Raw genomic sequence first — 20,463 nt, 5'->3', positions numbered from 1 at the left:
AAGTGAAGTGTGAAAGTGAAAAGTGAAAATGAAGTCGCTCAGTCGTGTCCGACCCCTAGCGACCCTATGGACTGCAGCCCACCAGGCTCCTCCATCCATGGGGTTTTCCAGGCAAGAGTACTGGAGTGGCTTGCCATTGCCTTCTCCGAAGAAGACTGTAGGAGGGGTGATATTGTGTTTAGAAGCAATACCTTCAAGCCACACTCAGAGAGCTCACAGAAAACATTTGGTGCACTAATACACAGAGACTGGCAGAAACAGGGTCAGACCTGTCTTTCAGTGATTGAGTGTCTCCTGCAGAGGCATGGGTCAGCAGTGGCCTGACAGGGGAGAGGGTCTCTGGCTGCTACAGACCTGGGTCATGCAGTTTATGGCATATGCCCTCTTTTGAGGAGTTTGCCATTCAATTCACAAAAAAGCCAGCTAGCAGACATCCACAAATTAAAAATATATATATTCCGAAGTAATTCTCGTACTGTTAAGGAAGTTCTAGGAGCACTGCACACTTCCTCTCCTCAGGGTCTGGCAAACGGATTGAAAAACCCACAGGAAATTTGACTTTGAGGGTCAGTGGGATTTGATTACAGAACTTCCACAGAACTAAAACAGACTGTTGGAGGGCAAAAAAATAAACCTTGTGTGCACCAGGAGCCAAGAAAAAGGAGCAGTGTCCCCACAAGAGCCTGAGCCAGATTTGTCTGTGAGTGTCCAGGCATCTCCGGCAGAGGTGTGGGCCGAAAGTGGGTTGCAGCAGGATGAGGGGCACTGAATACAACAGTGCTTGAACCAGCCATTTTTAAGAAGGTCACAATAACTTTCATTACTCATACCAGAGTTTGTATTCAGTTCCAACAACAGGGCTGGAATACAGCCCCCGCAAAACCCCTCCAACAGAAATTTGGATTAAAAGTTTACTGAACATGGCCCCACCTATCTAAACAGGACTTAGATTCACTCACATTCTGTCCCTCTCATCAGAAAGCTTCTATAAGTCTTTTACGCTTATACTTTAGAGATCAGATGTAATGGAAATCATAATCACAGGAAACTAATCAAACTGATGAAGTGGATCACAGTTTTGTCTAATGCATGAAACTATGAGTCATGCTCTGTAGGGCCATCCAAGATGGATGGGTCATGATGGAGTGTTCTCACAAAACATGGGCCAATGGAGAAGTGAATGGCCAATAGCTTCAGTATTTTGCCTTGAAACACCATGAACAGTATGAAAAGACAAACAGATTGGACACTGAAAGATGTACTCCCTAGGTTGGTAGGTGTTCTAATATGCTTCTGGAAATCAGTGGAGAAGTAACGCCAAAAATAATGAAAAGATGAAGCCAGAGCAAAAACAGCACCCAGCTATGGTAGTGACTGGTGATGGAAGTAAAGTCTCACTCTGTAAAGAACAGTAGGAACTTAGAAAGTTAGGACCATTACTCAAGTAAAGTTGGAATTCATCAAACAGGAGATGTCAATGGCGAACACCAACCTTTCGGGAATCAGTGAATTAAAATTTACTAGAATGGGCAAATTTAATTAAGAAGAACATTTTATCTACTACGATGGGCAAGAATCCGTAGAGAAGAAATGGTTTAGCACTCATAGTCAACAAAAGTGTGTGAAATGCAGTTCTTGGGTGCATTCTCAAGAATGGCACAAAGATTTCTGCTAATTCTCAAGGCAAACTTTTCAATAGCACAATAATCCATATCTATGTCCTGACCTGCAGTGTTGAAGTACAGATTGAGCTGAGGGTCGGTGAGAAGCTGAAGTTGAGTGGTTCTATGTTTACCATTAGGATCTTCTAGAACAAACACACACACACACACAAACACACACACACACATACAGATATAATTTTCATCATAGGGGACTGGAATACAAAAGTATGACATCAAGAGATACGTAGAGTCACAGACAAGTTTGGCCTTTGGGTACAAAATGAACCAGGGCAATGTCTAACACACTTTTGCCAAGACAAGGCACTGTCATAGGAAACTTTTTTCAGCAACACTTGAGACCACTCTACACATGCACACAAGAAGATGGCTAATAACGAAATCAAGTTGATTATATGCTTTACAGCTGAAGATGGAGAAGCTCTATGCAGCCATCCAAAACAAAACCGGGAGCTGACTGTGGCTTAGATCATCAGCTCATACTGAAACATTCAGACTTATTGCAAAAAACGTAGGGAAAATAACTAGATCATTTAGGAATGACCTAAGTAAAAGCCCTTGTGATTATAATTGGAAATCTAATTGAGTTCTTGGAGAACTAAGGGCAAAGGTTTGTGATATTGTACAGGAGCGGCAATGAAGACTATCCCCAAGACAAAGAAATGCACAAAGGCAAAAAGGTTTTCTGAAGACACCTTACATTAGCTGAGAAGAAGAAGAAAAAAAGAAAAAGGAGAGAGCGAGAGAGAAGTGGAAGTGAAACGGGCATGGGAAAGATATACCTATTTGAATGTAGAATTTTGAAGAATAGCTACGGCAGATAAGAAAAGGTTCCTCATTTATCAATGTCAAGAAATAGAGGTTAATAAATAGAATCAGATAGACTAAAGATCACTTCAAGAAAATTAAAGATACCATGGGAAGATTTCATGCAAAGAAGTGCACCACAAAGTTCAGAAATATTGGGGACCTAACAGAAACAGAAATTATTAAAAGGTGTCAAGAATACACAGAAGAACCTGACAAAGAAACTCTTCGTGACCCGATAATCATGATGGTGTCATCACTCAACTAGACCCATGTCACGGTCTTCATATACCCGGACCTGGTGACTGGAGTTGACAAAGAAGAAGGATGCAGGGGACAGAAGTCTCTGTTGAAACAAGGATACTTCTTTGGCAGAAATGCATGCTTATGTATCTTCAATAAAGTTATTCTGCCATTAAAAATAATGAAATTCCACCAGTTGCAAAAAAAAAAATGGATAATCCTTTACATACAAGTCACTGAAGGGAGACACTGAAGGGAATCCAAGCAGGTGTCGTCTCCCATGGTCCCAGTCCTGAGAACTGCGTGCAGCTCTGCTCGTCCCTGTTTTGCAGGAACTGAGAAGGAATAGAGAGTCCTTGAGAAATGGTACACAAAGGAAGAAAACATATTGGATCCCTTAAATTTGAACGTCCCCTGACTATTCTCCCTGTTTAAATTTTCATAATTGGGGATGACTGCATATACTTCTGTGAAAAAGGCACTGACCAATTGAGTTTGTTTAGTTTGAACAATTTAGCTGAAAGGCATAAGTATAATACAAATATAATCACCATGATAATTATCAGCATTATAGCTCCAGATCCAATACGATGTGTAATGCTTTGAAGTCATTCTCAAGTGATTACCCCAGATAATTGATCAGCTAGTTGTTCACGTAAAGCTTCAAAATTTATGGAAGAGGATAGACTCTAAGAGAAGATGTCAAAGATTTTCTTTTGCAACAATTGTACATTTAAGAAATCATCATTATGAATATCTTGTAAATGAAATTGGTTTGTTCCCAGTTGTAAGCACTATTGCTGAACCAAACAGGAGTAATGCAAAACTTTGTAGAATTCCAATCACATTTTAATAATACTTGCTTTTTAAAATCTATTAATTGCTCTCTGACCCACTGGATGCCTGTTTTTAATTCTTGTATTAGGGGGTACCAGAGGGCAGACAAACTGAAATCATAATCACAGGAAACTAGCTGATCTAATCACATGGACCACAGCCGAATGTGGTCCCCTGGAGAAGGGAATGGCAAACCACTTCAGTATACTTGCCTTGAGAACCCCGTGAACAGTAACAAAGGGCAAAATGATAGGATACTGAATGAGGAATTCCCCAGGTCGGTAGGTGCCCAGTATGCTACTGGAGCTCAGTGGAGAAATAACTATAGAAGGAATAAAGGGATGGAGCAAAAGCAAAACCAATACCCAGTTGTGGATGTGACCAATGATAGAAACAAGGTCCGGTGCTGTAAAGAGCAATAATGCATAGGAACCTGGAATGTTAGGTCCATGAATCAAGGCAAATTGGAAGTGGTCAAACAGGAGATGGCAAGAGTGAATGTCGACATTCTAGGAATCAGTGAACTAAAATGGACTGGAATGGGTGAATTTAACTCGGATGACCATTATATCTACTACTGTGGGAAGGAAACCCTTAGAAGAAATGGAGTAGCCATCATGGTCAACAAAAGAGTCTGAAATGCAGTACTTGGATGCAATCTTAAAAATGACAGGATGATTTCTGTTCGTTTCCAAGGCAAAACATTCAATATTACAGTAATCCAGGCCTATGCCCCAACCAGTAATGCTGAAGAAGCCAAAGTTAATCGGTTCTATGAAGACCTACAAGACCTTTTAGAACTAACACCCAAAAAAGATGTCCTTTTCATTATAGGGGACTGGAATGCAAAAGTAGGAAGTCAAGAAACACCTGGAGTAACTGGCAAATTTGGCCTTGGAGCACGGAATGAAGCAGGGCAAAGGCTAATAGAGTTTTGTCAAGAGAATGCACTGGTCATAGCAAACACCCTCTTCCAACAACACAAGAGAAGACTCTACACATGGACATCACCAGATGGTCAACACCGAAATCAGATTGATTATATTCTTTGCAACCAAAGATGGAGAAGCTGTATACAGTTAGCGAAAACAAGACCAGGAGCTGACTGTGGCTCAGATCATGAACTCCTTATTGCGAAGTTCAGACTTAAATTGAAGAAAGTAGGGAAAACCACTAAACCATTCAGATATGACCTCAATCAAATCCCTTATGATTATGCAGTGGAAGTGAGAAATAGATTTAAGGGACTAGATCTGATTGATAGAGTGCCTGATGAACTCTGGACGGAGGTTCGTGACATTGTACAGGAGACAGGGACCAAGACCATCCCCATGGAAAAGAAATGCAAAAGAGCGAAATGGCTGTCTGAGGAGGCCTTACAAATAGCTGTAAAAAGAAGAGAGGCGAAAAGCAAAGGAGAAAAGGAAAGATATAAGCATCTGAATGCAGAGTTCCAAAGAATAGCAAGGAGAGATAAGAAAGCCTTCCCCAGTGATCAATGCAAAGAAATAGAGGAAAACAACAGAATAGGAAAAACAAGAGACCTCTTCAAGAAAATTAGAGATTCCAAGGGAACTTTTCATGCAAAGATGGGCTCGATAAAGGACAGAAATGGTATGGACCTAACAGAAGCAGAAGATATTAAGAAGAGGTGGCAGGAATACACAGAAGAACTGTACAAAAAAGATCTTCACGACCAAGATAGTCACGATAATGTGATCACTGACCTAGAGCCAGACATCTTGGAATGTGAAGTCAAGTGGGCCTTAGAAAGCATCACTACGAACAAAGCTAGTGGTGGTGATGGAATTCCAGTTGAGCTATTTCAAGTCTTGAAAGATGATGCTGTGAAAGTGCTGCACTCAATATGCCAGCAGATTTGGAAAACTCAGCAGTGGCCACAGGACTGGAAGAGGTCAGTCTTCATTCCAATCCCAAAGAAAGGCAATGCCAAAGAATGCTCAAACTACCGCACAATTGCACTCATCTCACACGCTAGTAAAGTCATGCTCAAAATTCTCCAAGCCAGGCTTCAGCAGTATGTAAACCGTGAACTCCCAGATGTTCAAGCAGGTTTTAGAAAAGGCAGAGGCAACAGAGATAAAATTGCCAACATCCGCTGGATCATGGAGAAAGCAAGAGAGTTTCAGAAAAACATCTATTTCTGCTTCATTGACTATGCAAAAGCCTTTGACTGTGTGGATTACAATAAACTGTGGAACATTCTGAAAGAGATGGGAATCCCAGACCACCTGACCTGCCTCTTGAGAAACCTGTATGCAGGTCAGGAAGCAACAGTTAGAACCGGTCATGGAACAACAGACTGGTTCCAAATAGGAAAAGGAGTGCGTCAAGGTTGTATATTGTCACCTTGCTTATTTAACTTATATGCAGAGTACATCATGAGGAACGCTGGGCTGGAAGAAGCACAAGCTGGAATCAAGATTGCTGGGAGAAATATCAATAACCTCAGATATGCAGATGACACTACCCTTATGGCAGAAAGTGAAGAGGAACTCAAAAGCCTCTTGATGAAAGTGAAAGAGGAGAGTGAAAAGGTTGGCTTGAAGCTCAACATTCAGAAAACAAAGATCATGGCATCTGGTCCCATCACTTCATGGGAAATAGATGGAAAAACAGTGGAAACAGTGTCAGACTTTGTTTTTTTGGGCTCCAAAATCACTGCAGATGCTGATTGCAGCCATGAAATTAAAAGACGCTTGCTCCTTGGAAGGAAACTTATGACCAACCTTGATAGTATATTAAAAAGCAGAGACATTACTTTGCCGACCAAGGTCCGTCTAGTCAAGGCAATGGTTTTTCCCGTGGTCATGTATGGATGTGAGAGTTGGACTGTGAAGAAAGCTGATCGCCGAAGAATCGATGCTTTTGAACTGTGGTGTTGGAGAAGACTCTTGAGAGTCCCTTGTACTGCAAGGAGATCCAACCAGTCCATTCTAAAGGAGATCAATCCTGGATGTTCATTGGAGGGACTGATGCTAAAGCTGAAACTCCAATACTTTGGCCACCTCATGAGACGAGTTGACTCACTGGAAAAGACTCTGATGCTGCGAAAGGTTGGGGGCGGGAGGAGAAGGGGACGACGGAGAATGAGATGGCTGGATGGCATCACCGACTCTGTGGACATGAGTTTGAGTGTACTCCGGGAGTTGGTGATGGACAGGGAGGCCTGGCGTGCTGTGATTCATGGGGTCGCGGAGAGTCGGACACGACTGAGCGACTGAACTGAACTGAACTGAACTGATTTTATCCTGAACTTCCTCTTCCATCTGAGCCTGGGTGGCTACACAGTATCAGCATCTTTAGTCCAAATTTGAATAAAGTTTTGGGTTTGAATTGAGGTTTGTAAAGCAATGCCTGCAATTCTGGTAGTGATGCAAATGGGTACAAGTCCCAAAATGCCAAGAATTACCCACCCAATGAAAAGCTTAGATCGTTGGAGTAATTTAGAGAGTAACCGGGAGGCAAGTCATACCATGGGATGTTCTTTCCAGGGTCTTTGGAGATCTACTTGGCAACCGCAGAGTATACCAAGAATGAAGGATCAAAAGGGACTCTTTTTTTTTTTTTTTTTTGTAAGAGAAATAGAGAAATTTAGACAAGTATACAATTTGCAATCTATACACGTCACAGAACATAAAATCATATTAAATTTTGGCTATAACAAAAGGAAGGGGGATGCAAGCTTGTATAAAATATGAATGATTATAACAGAAGGAATAGTTACTATGAAAATGACTGGTCCCTGGGAAATATCCAGTCCAAGTTCCAAGTGTTTCAGTACGTGCAACAAGTTTCAAGATGTTCTATTGTTCAGGTCTAATTCATATATTGAGGATGATTCGAGGCCAAGAAGTTGCCATTTCGCTGTCAAACCATCCAAACAGTCCTTTGTCATGCAAGTTTTCCATTGAACTGTTGGTATTCTTTCATTCTACCTGAGTATCATAATCACACATTGTATTATTAAGATCATCTGAGCAGTTAGATAGCCACATTCCATGGGTTCCCCAATCAAAAATGGTGTAATTGGCCAGAAACATTAATTTCCCTGATTTAGCTTGACATCAATCTCAAAAAACAGGAATATATGTAAAGTCCTTATACGTAAACCCCTTATATTCCAACTTTTGTCCTTTTCCAAAAGTTTTGGTAGTATTGACATGGTTTTCATAAAAGGACAGGGCAGGAAACATTCCAAGCAATGTATGGAAATTCTTTTTTGGAGGCAGGAAGAAAGCCCACTTTTGTTGATTAATATTAATACATAATTCTGCTGGGTCCATGCATAAAGGAAGGATTTCTTAGCCTAGAGAAATGTTTATTAGTCTTCCATCTTCCTCAGGAAGAGAGGGCCCCTCCAATCTCCAAGGAGGAGGTATATGTACTGTGTAATTAGTGGATATGATTGGTTCTATATCTGTCCATTCTACAACATGCAATAAAGGAGGCTTAGGAATCTAAGCCCAATAAGTGTGATTAATCAAGTCAGCCTGAGCGAGGAAAGCAAAAGCAAGCAAAGCAAGGGTAGTGACAAAAATATTATCAGAATTCCAGGGCATTTCCTGTTTAGAAGCCAGATTGTCAGCGTGATTAGTAAAAGCTTTTATCTGTCTCCAAGTAGGGAGATCATGAGGTCAATGCCGTCGAGTGTGGCATTTCTTGGACATTTTTAAAGCCGCCGTGGTTTGTACTGGAATTTCCTCTTCCCGGGGATTTAACCTTTTCCTTTCTATCTTACCTCCCTTGGGGTGGATCTTCTGAAGAGGCAGCCAAATGACTTCATTGGATCCATATGAAGAAATCCAAGCATGCCCGTTTCCCTGTAATATTAATTTTCCACATCCGTTGTTTAGTCATCCTGTCTTGATACAAAATAGTCAGAGGAAGAGAAGGGTCCTTCAGTTCCTGGAAATGGTTTTCTGCTTTTGTCAAAACATCTCCTTGCGGTAAGTTTAAAAATTTTAAAAGAAACAGCTGTATTAACGATAGCTATACGATTAGAGAAAATATTGCATTGGATTCTAGATAGCATTTAAAAAAGCACAGACATTACCAAGGTCCTTCTAATCAAGCCTATGGTTTTTCCAGTGGTCATGTATGGATGTGAGAGTTGGACTGTGAAGAAAGCTGATAGCTGAAGAATTGGTGATTTTGAACTGTAATGTTGGAGAAGAGGCTTGAGAGTCTTTTGGATGGCAAGGAGATCCAAGCAGTCCATCCTAAATGAGATCAGTCCTGGGTGTTCACTGGAAGGACTGATGTTGACGCTGAAACTCCAATATTTTGTCCACCTCATGCGAAGAGTTCACTCACTGGAAAAAACTCTGATGCTGGGAGGGATTGTGGGCAGGAGGAGAAGGGGATGACAGAGAATGAGATGGCTTGATGGAATCACCGACTCGATGGTCATGGGTTTGAGTGAACCAGTGTATCTCTTAGGGCAATCATTTTTTTTTAATAGCTCTTATCCCCACAAACAAAACACCCTTCATTCCCCTTTTTAAAGGAAGTAGCCATTGCTTCAGCTAACATTTGAATTTTCTGAATTTCTGACCCTAAATTTTGACAAGCCTTCAAATAATCAAGAACATTCCTAGTCTCTCGAATCAGAGTGATGGCTCTCTGACATTCCTGATTTTCATTCTCCATATTCAAGCAGTTTTTCAAATTGCATTTTGGTTTTCTTTCCAAGAACACTACAGGAGATAGATAGCTACTCCCAGTCTGTCTAAAGAATAAAATAAAATTTCCAATAGAAGATGACATAATGTTTAAAATTCTTTAGTAAAAGGTGAAGGACGGCTGCATATAGTTACGGAATTTTTCATTTGTTGTACGTGAGAAAAATCAACGCCTTTGTATTGAGGCCTTAGCTACCCTTGAGCATTACCATTTCTTAACACAGGATAAAGAAAACGATCATTGGCCTCAGAGACTCGAGATTGCAAATCCAGTAAATCAGAAGGCCTTAGTCATAAAGGAGAATGAGTGGATCGTCTGTTTTCATAAATTTGAGTCTCAGTTGCTTATCATTGTCATCTATCTATCTATCTATCTATCTATATAGTTGGCTTTAGTGTCAAAGAGAGCATCAGAATATCAACATCAGATTAATCTTTTCCTCGAATTGGGGGATCTTCGGTTTCGTGTCCATTACAAGAGGAGGAGGAGAGTTTGGGACAGCCAGAACAGGGATGGTGGAAAAATTTTGAAACATTGTATTTTGCTCTAATTGGGCTTTATGTAAAGTCTCATCATCTAATTCATATTCGTATAATGAGCACTAGCTTGTTGACGAATACGGGGCTTGCAGTTAGAATAGCCTTGAATGAAAATATCCTGGCTGTAATGAGGTTCCATAAGGGTCAGAAATTTCTTGAACTATATACTCCCCATCTTGTGGCTCGTTCAACATTTTCTTTAACTTGCTTTCAAATTTCTAAATCCAAACTGCCTTCATCAGGGATCCAGGGAGTTTATTCAACCACTGTTTGTAGATGAGCCTTTATCTGTTAATGTGAAACCAAAAGTCACTGAACCTTAAATAAATAATGAAGTAAAGTATAAAGAAGGTGGGGATTTCCATCCTTTTCTCTCATAACCCCGCACTTTCCGACCTCCATAGGTCTTAACAGTCACTCCATCTCTTGCCAAGGGTGTACACCAGGTCCCTGTTCGGGCGCCAGTTGTCACAGTCGGTGTAGACAGGGACCTGGGGACTGGAGTTGATGAGAAGGATGCAGGGAACCCAAGTGTTGAGTGAAACAAGGGTGTTTTATCTGAAAAAACACATGCTTATATTTCTTCAGTAAAATGATTACTCAACCATGTAAAAGAATGAAATTCCACCAGTTGTGAATGCATCCTGACAGATCCAGACATCCTGGAATGCAAAATCAAGTAGGCCTTAGGAAACATCAGTAAGAACAAAGCTGTTGGAAGAGATGAATATCCAATTGAGTTATGTATAATTCTAACAGATGATGCTGTGAAAATGCTGCACTCAATATGCAGGCAAATTTGGAAAACTCAGCAGTGGCCAAAGAACTGGAAAAGATCAGTTCATTCCAATCCCAAAAAAAGGCAATGCCAAAGACTGTTTGAACTACGGCACAATTGCACTCATCTCACACAGAGCAAAAAGTAATGCCTGAGATTCTCCTAGGAAGGTTTCAACAAATGAAAAATTTCCAGAGGTTCAAGCTGGATTAGGAAAGGCAGAGCAACCGGCAACTAAATTGCCAACACCCATTGTGTGATTAAAAAAGCAAGCCAGTTCCAGAAAAAACATCTATTTTTGCTTTAATGACTATGCCAAAGTCTTTTACTTGTGGAATAAGAAAATCTGAAACATTCTTCAAGAGATGGAAATCCCAGGCCACCTGACCTGCTTCCTGAGAAATCTGTATGCAAGTCAAGGAGCAACAGTACCATGGACTTGGAAAAATTAACTGGCTCCACAGTTGGGGAAAGTGGTACCTCAAGGCTCTATATTGTCACCAATTTATTCAAACACAGACTACATCATTTGAAATGCCGGGGTGGATGAAGCAAAAGCTGGAATCAGTTTTGATGGGAGAAATGTCAATAATCACAGATATGCAGATGATACCACTCTCATGGCAGAAAGTGAAGAGAAAGTAAAAACCCTCTTGATGAAAGTAAAAGAGAGGAGTTGAAAAGGTGGTTTAAAGTTGACCATTCAAAAAATGAAGATCACGTCATCTGGCCCCACCACTTTAAGGAAAATAGACGGGCAAACACTGGAAACTGTGACAGGCTTTGCTTTCGGGTTCCAAAGTCACTGTAGATGTTGACTGCAGTGGTAAAATTAAAAGACACTTGCTCCTTGGAAGAAAATATGTGACAAATATAGACATTTTTGAAAAACCACAGAAAATATTTTGCTGAAAAATATCCATCTAGTCAAAGCTATGGTGTTTCCAGGAGTCATGTATGGCTGCGAATTTTTGACCATAAAGTTGAACACTGGAAGAACTGATATTTTTGAACTATAGTATTGAGAAGACTCATAAGCGTCCTGCACTGCATGGAGATTAAACCAGTTAATCCTAAAGGAAATTGGTCATGAGTATTCATTGCAAGGACGGATGATGAAAATTCAATATTTTGGACACTTGATGTGAACAACTGACACTGTAAAAGATCCAGATAAATGGGAAAGTTTGAAGACAGGAGAAGTGGATGACAGAGAATCAGATGGTTGGACGGCTAGTAATTTTCCAAAGAGTAGCAAGAAAGATATTGAATCACCACTTGATGGATATGTGTTTGTGCAAGCTCTGGGAGTTTTAGATGAACAGTGAAGACTGGCATGCTGTAGTCCATGGGGTCACAAAGAGTCAAATAAATGAGGAATGGCAGTGAAGTGAACTGATTTGTAGTGGGCTGTTTGCATGAAGTGACTTTGGAACAACGGGACTATTGATGCCCATGGCAGCAGTTCAGAGCCTGCTGCTTTTCAGGCTTAGGGATTAGGGAATAGCCGTCCTGATGAAGACGTCCCATTGCTCAAACCCAATGCCCTGACATGAATTCTTTCATTTCTTTTTGTATAATCCTTGGCTGTGGAGAGCAAAGGGAGAATGTGGGTCTGTCGGCACATGAGTGATGGTTCTCACAATCTCCCTGAAGAAGAATATCTGATTTTGTCATGGTAATCTTTAAGGAGATATGCACCATGAAACACTCACAGGTACCCTTGATTTGAAGTGGGCAATCTTGGATGTCCCCCAGCCCAACATTTAGCCAGATTTTTTTCAACACTAACTTCGCAGGCTAGCAGGAATCCTCAGGTATAGGCAGATCTACCACAGTCTGATGAGGGAAGCAGAAAGAGAGCATTGGCATTTAGTCACTTAGTGAGGCCTGGCCTGGAATTAAGCCCTCTGGGAGCATTTGGGAGAGGAATGCTGTTTTTGCACAATGTAGGCATGAGTTATGTGTCCAGGGCTGGCAGGCTTCTCGGGTATAATCCGTGTGGGGGCTATGTGTATGAGTGAGCTGAAATTAAATATAGTCCTGACACAAACAGAGGCAATTTTACCTTTTGACCTCACATTCAGTGCCTTGTTTCAGCAGAGGCCCTTTGGGTCTTCATGTACCTTCTTCATGATATTGTTTCAGACACAGGCCTGTCACGTTTTCTCTGCCCTTTTGGAGGCCCAGACATCAGTTTTACCTTTCCCTGCTACAGGGAGGCAACCTTTGGAGGGAAAATGGAAACAGTTGCAAACAGCCTATCACACAGCTGGGCGGAGCAGGATCACCTTGATCAGAAGGTCTAGGGCCTTATTGGGCACCGGGCCTGCTAAAAGAGCCCAGCGTTTACAAGGAATGGTTTTGAGAGGTGTAGGCTGAGATAGGTAGCTCCAAATCAGTGCAGTCCAAATCCACTTGCTATTTCTGGTGTGGTTTCTGGAAGGAAAAAACATGGAATGGAATCATGCCAAAGTGATTGGCACTGTGAACATTCAATGTGATGAAATAATACAGGACATGAGCACCCATCAATCAGTTGTTCACCACGAGCATTTCCAGCCCACCAAACGTCTATCCAAGTCAGTCCTTCTCATGAGTAAATTGCAAAATTTGTAATCTTCCAGAAAAAATAGTAGAGATAGAACAGGACACTAACTTTAATAACAAGTTAGAGAAAGAAAGCAACCAGAGAAAATGAGAGGTACTTACCAAAGTCCAAAGGTATATGCAGACCCAAAGGGCCTCTGCTGAAACAAGGCACTGAATGTGAGGTCAAAAAGGTAAAATTGCCTCTGTTTGTGTCAGGACTACTTATCCTGGAAAACAAAGCTATGACCATTTGCATATTATTATATGCAGATGTGAAAATTTCCTTTTAGGGTGGTGTGTATGTTTGTGTATGTGCCCACCAGCAGAAATGTGCATATGAGCTGTCAGAACTGGCCTGGCTGGGAGAAGGAAAATGAAATTGAAAAAATGAACAAACTTGTGTAAACTACATTAACCATGGGGCAACCAAAGCACTGATGCCAGAGAATCTAGCCCAGTAATGTCACCAAGAAAGGATGCTGTAAGTGGAGACATGCTGCTGCACCCTGGATCCCTATGCAGAAAGGAGCGGCAGGAAGAAAACATTCAGGGCCATACAAGGAGATGAAAAGGAGCAAGAAACAGAATGAGCCATATTACCAGGCTCAGAGATGGGACATGAACAGCCCCTACAAAGAGTTATCTGTCCTTCACAAGTACAGCAGTATTCTTTTCCCCACAGGACCAGACACATGAGCACATCTTGCCATTTTTGTAAAGTTTGCGAGACTGACAGTACTTATAACATAAGCAGCTGCTACTGTAGAATATGCCAATTTGAAACATCGTTCTTTAAAGTCTTTGCAGAATGCCTGAGTTATCAGGACTCTGCAAAGCATGGCTTAGGATGATCCTCTAGCTCCTCACAACCCCACATCCCTGGGCTGATGGGGTTCTGGCATGTGTTCTCACCAGGAGGCAGGATGAGAACAGAACCACTTTGAAATGGCCTCTGTACAGGAAATGAACAGACTTCAATTCCTCTGGCAATAATGAGTCAGGTCCCTTAGGGGGATGCTGACCATTGCATCTCTTATTTAGAGATGCTTTATCTGTAAATCTCTTTATATTGAGAGAATTTCATCTCTAAATATGGAGTTTCTGTATGTCACGTCACCTATCCAGATGCCAAATTGACTACTAGATATATGGAATTCCTATATTTCACATAGGCAAATCAGCGTCAATATTCATATCTGAAGTATCAATTCTCTACAATTCATGTATGAATATTTGCTGAAGATTTTCCTTCATGACATATAGAATTATATCTATTTCACAACTGACATTCAGGATGGTTATTTTTCCTACAAGGAATGTGGAGTTGTCTTTCTTCAACATGACCATGTGGCTGCCGATTTTCCTACATGAACAATGGCAGTGTCTGTCTTTCACTTCTTTACCATCTAAGCTACCAGGAAACTTGAGCAGTTGTAGGAAGAGCTTAGGGTTTTCTAGAATTAATGCTGAAAAAAAAATGTCCATTTTATCATACGGTTCTGGAACGTAAAACCTTGAAGTCAAGAGATACGAGGAGTAACAGGCATGTTTGGCCATGGTGTTCAAAAAGAGGTGGGGCATATAATAGCAATGCTTTGGTAAATAGAAACGGTAAAAATGGAAATAGTGACAGTTTTCTAGGGCTCTAATATCACTGGGAACAGTGATTGCAGCCATGAATATAAAAGACACTTTCTCCTGGGAAGAAAAGTTCTGAGAAGCCTAGAAACAGGTACTGAAAAGAACAGACATCTCTTTGCCAACAAAGGTCCACATAGTCAGGGCGATGGTTTTACCTGTACACATGTTTAGATGTGCTAGTATGACTAGAAAAAGGTTGAGTGCCAAAGAATTGAGGCTTTGCAACTGTGGTGCTGAACATGGCTCTTGAGAGACCCTTGGGCAGGAAGGAGACCACCCCCCTCAATTTTAAAAGAAACTAACCCCAAATATTCATTGGAAGGACTGATACTGAAGCTGAAGTTCCAATACTTTGGCTACCTGGTGTGAAGAAGTGATTCATGGGGGAAAAAAAAAATGAGGTTCTGCCTTGTCTTTAAAAAAAGAAAAAGAAAATCATTGGCTCGTTGTGGGAAGATGGAGGGAAGGAGCAGACCAGGGCGACAGAAGCTGAGATTGTTGAACAGTAGCACTTGACTCAGTGAACATGAGTCTCAACAAAGTGTTGGAGACAGTGAAGGATACGGAGGACTGGAGTGATACAGTCCACAGTGTTGCAAAGAGTTGGACATGACTGAGTGACTGAATGTCAATGACTTTAGTTCAAATATATCAACTGAGATGATATTTTGAACCTGAAACATGGAATTTTCTATATGTCCATATAAAAGTTATATATTCCTGATTGAAACAAGGAATTTTCTCCATTTCATTAATGAACATCTGCATGCATAACTTCCCTCTTAATCTATAAGAGTTTCAACATTTCATGCATCAAAATCTGAATAAAAATATATTGACAGGAAATACGGAAATGGAAAATGACATGAAATATTTTACATTTCAAATGTGAAAATCTAGGGGTACATTTTCTTGTGTGAAATATCATAGATTATGGGTGCACTATCTAATTTTATGTTTAATATATTGAGATCTAGTACTACATGAAAGACGAAATTCTCATTTTCACATATTAAACTCTATGTGCAGATTTTATTACATGAAATATGAAATTCTATATTTCACATATGAAAATCTGTGGATATCTGTATATCATATGAAAGTATGCACACAGAACTTTTGGAATGAAATAGAAAATATTGACATTGCAATTATCTAAATGTAATTCACTTCAGTTAGCTTCAGTTCAGTCGCTCAGTCATGTCCGACTCTTTGCGACCCAAGAATCACAGCACACCAGGCCTCCCTGTCCATCACCAACTCCCAGAGTTCAATCACATAATGTAATTATAATGTAATTTTCATATTTCTCATTTGAAAATCTGTGTGTGGCATTCTTTCATGAATACACAATGCTGTGGATTTCATATTTGAAAAACGACATCGATTTTGCTTCAAGAAATACGGAACCTTCTATCTGATTTGAGAAAATGTGATTTTCATGCTTGAGCTATAAAATTCTCTATATTTCACCGTAAAGGTTTTCCAACATGAAATATGGAATTCAGTATATTTCATCTTAGAAAATCTGAGGATAGGTTTGCTCATATGAATTACAGAGCCTCTATTATTAACATTTGAAAACCTGTGTCAGGATTTTCACACATAAAACAGGAATTGTCCATGATTCAGAAATTAAGATCTGGGACAAGCAATCAAATATCAGATCAACTTATTTCTTGTATCACTGTCTGGTCCCTGATTTCCCTATTGAAATTTACAATTCTCTGAATTTCTCTTACAAATGTCCATGTGAAGATTTCACAACATGAAATACGTAATATTTATTTATTTTTAAAATTTATTTATTTTAATTGGAGCCTAATTACTTTACATTTAAAAAAAGAAATAAAGCAGAAAAAAAGAAATATGTAATCAAATATAATTCACACATGAAAATCTGGGTGCCATATTTCTACATGAAAATGTGTACATTGCTATAGTAACAACTGGATTTCTAGGTTTTGGATTTCCCACATGCACTATGGAAATCTATATATTTATATATGAAAAAGTGGATGTCATTTTCCCTGCAGGAAATATGGAATCACCGCTATTTCTCATTTGAAAATCTGAGCGAAAGATTCCTCACATGAAATATGGAATCTCTATAATTCATTCAGGAAAATATGGGTGCAGATAGTCTCATGTGCATTTTGGAATCCTCTAAATCTCACATATAAAATCAAGGCACATACTTTCCTGCATGAAATATGGTATTCTTTATATTTCGTATTTCACCATTTCAGTTCAGTTCAGTTCAGTCGCTCAGTCGTGTCCGACTCTGAGAGACCCCATGAATCACAGCATGACAGGCTTCCCTGTCCACCACCAACTCGCGGAGTTCACTCAAACTCATGTCCACAGAGTCGGTGATGCCATCCAGCCACCTCATTCTCTGTCGTCCCCTTCTCCTCCCGCCCTCAACCTTTCCCAGCATAAGAGTCTTTTCCAGTGAGTCAATTCGTCGTGTGCAGCTATTTCTAGCTGATATATGGATTTCTCTGTATCTCACTATTTAGATCTGCAAGCAGATTTACCTGCGTGCAATATGGAATTCTCTATATTTCAAATATAAAAACCTGCTGAGCAAGTTTTGAAACAGAAATATGGATTGTTGTTCATTTAACATAAGAAAACCAGAGTGCAGGCTTTCTGACAAGACACATAGGCTGTATGTCACACAGATATGAAAACTTGAGTGCAGCTTTTGTACATGATATGGACTTTTCTATATTTCAAATATGGAAATAGCTCAGATATAATGACATGAAATATAAAATCCTTATAATTTCATTTATGAAATCTGGACACTGATTTTTCTCCAAAATTTGCTACATGTTATCTATGAAACGATGGGTGTAGACTTCCCTGCATGAAATAAGGAATTTTCTGTATGACCCTTATCAAAATGTGAGCACAGGTTTACTTTCTGAAATATGCGATTCTTTACAGTTCACACTTGAAAATATGTGTGATGTTATTTTAAGGAAAATAAATAATGAAATGGAATTCTCTAAATATATCTTTTGAAAATCCAGGCACAGATTTTCCTGCATCAAATATGGAGTTATAGTATGGTATATAGTGGAATTAAACACTGAATTCTTTACAGTAAATTTATGAATATCTGTGTGCATATTTCCCTACATGATGTATGTAATTCTTTGTGTTATGTTGGAAATATGGGCATTCATATTTCTTGCATTTAATATTGAATTCTCTATACTTCATACCACTAAATATTAGCAAGGGTTTCCTAGGCATTCAATTTCAAATGTGAAATATGGAATTTGATGATTCACATGTGAAAATCAAAATATAGGTTTTCCTAAAGGTAACATGGAATGAGGTCTATTTTACAGATGACAGTCAGAATATATATACATTTATATTTCCTTGCTATATGAAATTCTGAATATTTCATAATAAAAAATCTGTACTATGATTTACCTACATAAATATGTAATTTTCTGTAATTCTTATGTAGAAATATGGGGAATGAAATTTGATAAGTCACCATGTCTCATTTAGAAATGTGTGAACTGATTATCAGGCATGAAATATGAAAATTTTCATGTATGATATATGGAAATCATGGCCCAGGTATTACTGCAAAAACCATGGAAAACATTCTCTATATTTTGTATATGAAAACGCCCACATGAAATATGGAATTCTCTTTATTTCGCAGTTGAAATCTGACCATACATTATCTACATGAGATATAAAATACTCTATATCATATACAAAAATATCTGCTAAAATTTTCCTAGATGAAGACTGATATTTATGTACATCACATATGAAAAACCATTTCCACACGAAATCTAGGATTCTGTACATTTCAGACACCAAAAGCAGTGAAGCAATACTCCTACATAAAATATGGAATTCTGTATATTTCACATCTGAAAAAATCATGGTGACAATTTTACTCAATTAAATATCAAACTCTGTATAAGTTACATATGAAAATCTTGATGCTGGTTTTAGTCCTCAATACATTGAATTTTCTGGCATTTCACATCATAAGCATGTGGATGCTATTTTACTTACTGGAAATGTGGATTTCTGTATATATCATATATGAAAATCTGGGTGGTGATTTTCTTAGATGAAACATGGAATTCTTTATATTTCACATATGAAAACCTTGGGATTGGTTTTCTTTCTGTTTTAATCATGTTTTATCATATTTTTAAAAAAATATTTTCTTTTAAATTTTAGACAGTTCAGTTCAGTCGTGTCTGACTTTTTGCCACTCCATGAATCATAGCACGCCAGGCCTCCCTGTCCATCACCAACTCCTGAGGTTCACTCAACCTGACGTCCATCGAGTCGGTGATGTGATGCCATCCAGCCATCTCATTCTCTGTCGTCCCCTTCTCCTCCTGCCCCCAATGCCTCCCAGCATCAGAGTCTTTTCCAGTGTGTCAACTAGTCACATGAGGTGGCCAAAGTATTGGAGTTTCAGCTTTAGCCTCAGTCCTTCCAATGAACACCCAAGATTGAGCTCCTTTAGAATGGACTGGATAGATCTCCTTGCAGTCCAAGGGAGTCTTGAGAAGATTCTCAAGAGTTTTCTCCAGCACCACAGTTCAAAAGCATGAATTCTTCGGCGATCAGCTTTCTTCACAGTCCAACTCAAACATCCATACATGACCAATAATTATTTCCATTATTTTATTGCTTTTGCCATACACTGACATGAATCTGCCCTGGGTCTACATGTGTTCCCCATCTTGAGCCCTTTCCTCCCTCCCTCCCCAAGTCATCCCTCTGTGTCATCCCAGGAACCAGCTCCGAGCATCCTGTATCATGCTATTTTTTTTTTTAACCCAAAATGTGGAGTTCCCCATATATCATATATGAAAATCTGGGTGGTGATTTTCTTAAATGAAATATGGAATTATCTGTATTTCACATATGAAAACCTTGGCATTGGTTTTCTTAAGATACAGAGAATCATTATGGAATTGAAATCATCTCCATTTTACAAATGAAAATTTGGCCACCACTCTTTCTTCAAGAGATATGGAATTCTTGGTATGTCTCAAACATATATCAAGAAAAACTATTTTCATCATGAAATATGGAATTCTCTGTATTTCCTGTGTAAAAATCTTGGTTAATCCTCCTTCATAGAAGTAGGGCTTCTCTATATTTCACAATTGAAGATCAGAAATGAGATTTTCCTGTAAGAAATATCAAAATCTCTATATTTCATAAGAACCACTGGTTCTTCAGCTACTGAAACACCTGCCTCTCCTATTTGCACTTTGACACTGTTGCTCATGAAAACAGCTTCTATTTAGGGCATCTGGCTCACTGCGGCCACAGTTCCCCTTAAGAAATGCCTTTAGACTCCATTTGATTGGTTCTTGAAGTGTTTGGAAGGTCAGCATGTAGAAGCCAGGCCCTTCCCACCAACATAATACGCATGGGTGATGACACAAGGATCTGCCTATGTATCTCACCTTCCCTTCTGGTACTGTCGGCAAGCAATCAATTGGTGGGGAGTGAATGAAGCCAGTGCGCCCCCTGTGCCAGCCAGTTGCTGTGCTTCCAGGCCCACCTCCTTTCTGGCCTAAAACATGGCCAGGACCACAAGGAGAGGAAGACCAGAGGAAGGCTG

The sequence above is a fragment of the Moschus berezovskii genome, chromosome Y (assembly GCF_049115385.1).
Source record: "Moschus berezovskii isolate FMDL1 chromosome Y, NW_MosBer_1.0, whole genome shotgun sequence".
Lineage (NCBI taxonomy): Eukaryota > Metazoa > Chordata > Mammalia > Artiodactyla > Moschidae > Moschus > Moschus berezovskii.
Note: the sequence above shows the minus strand (reverse complement) of the source record.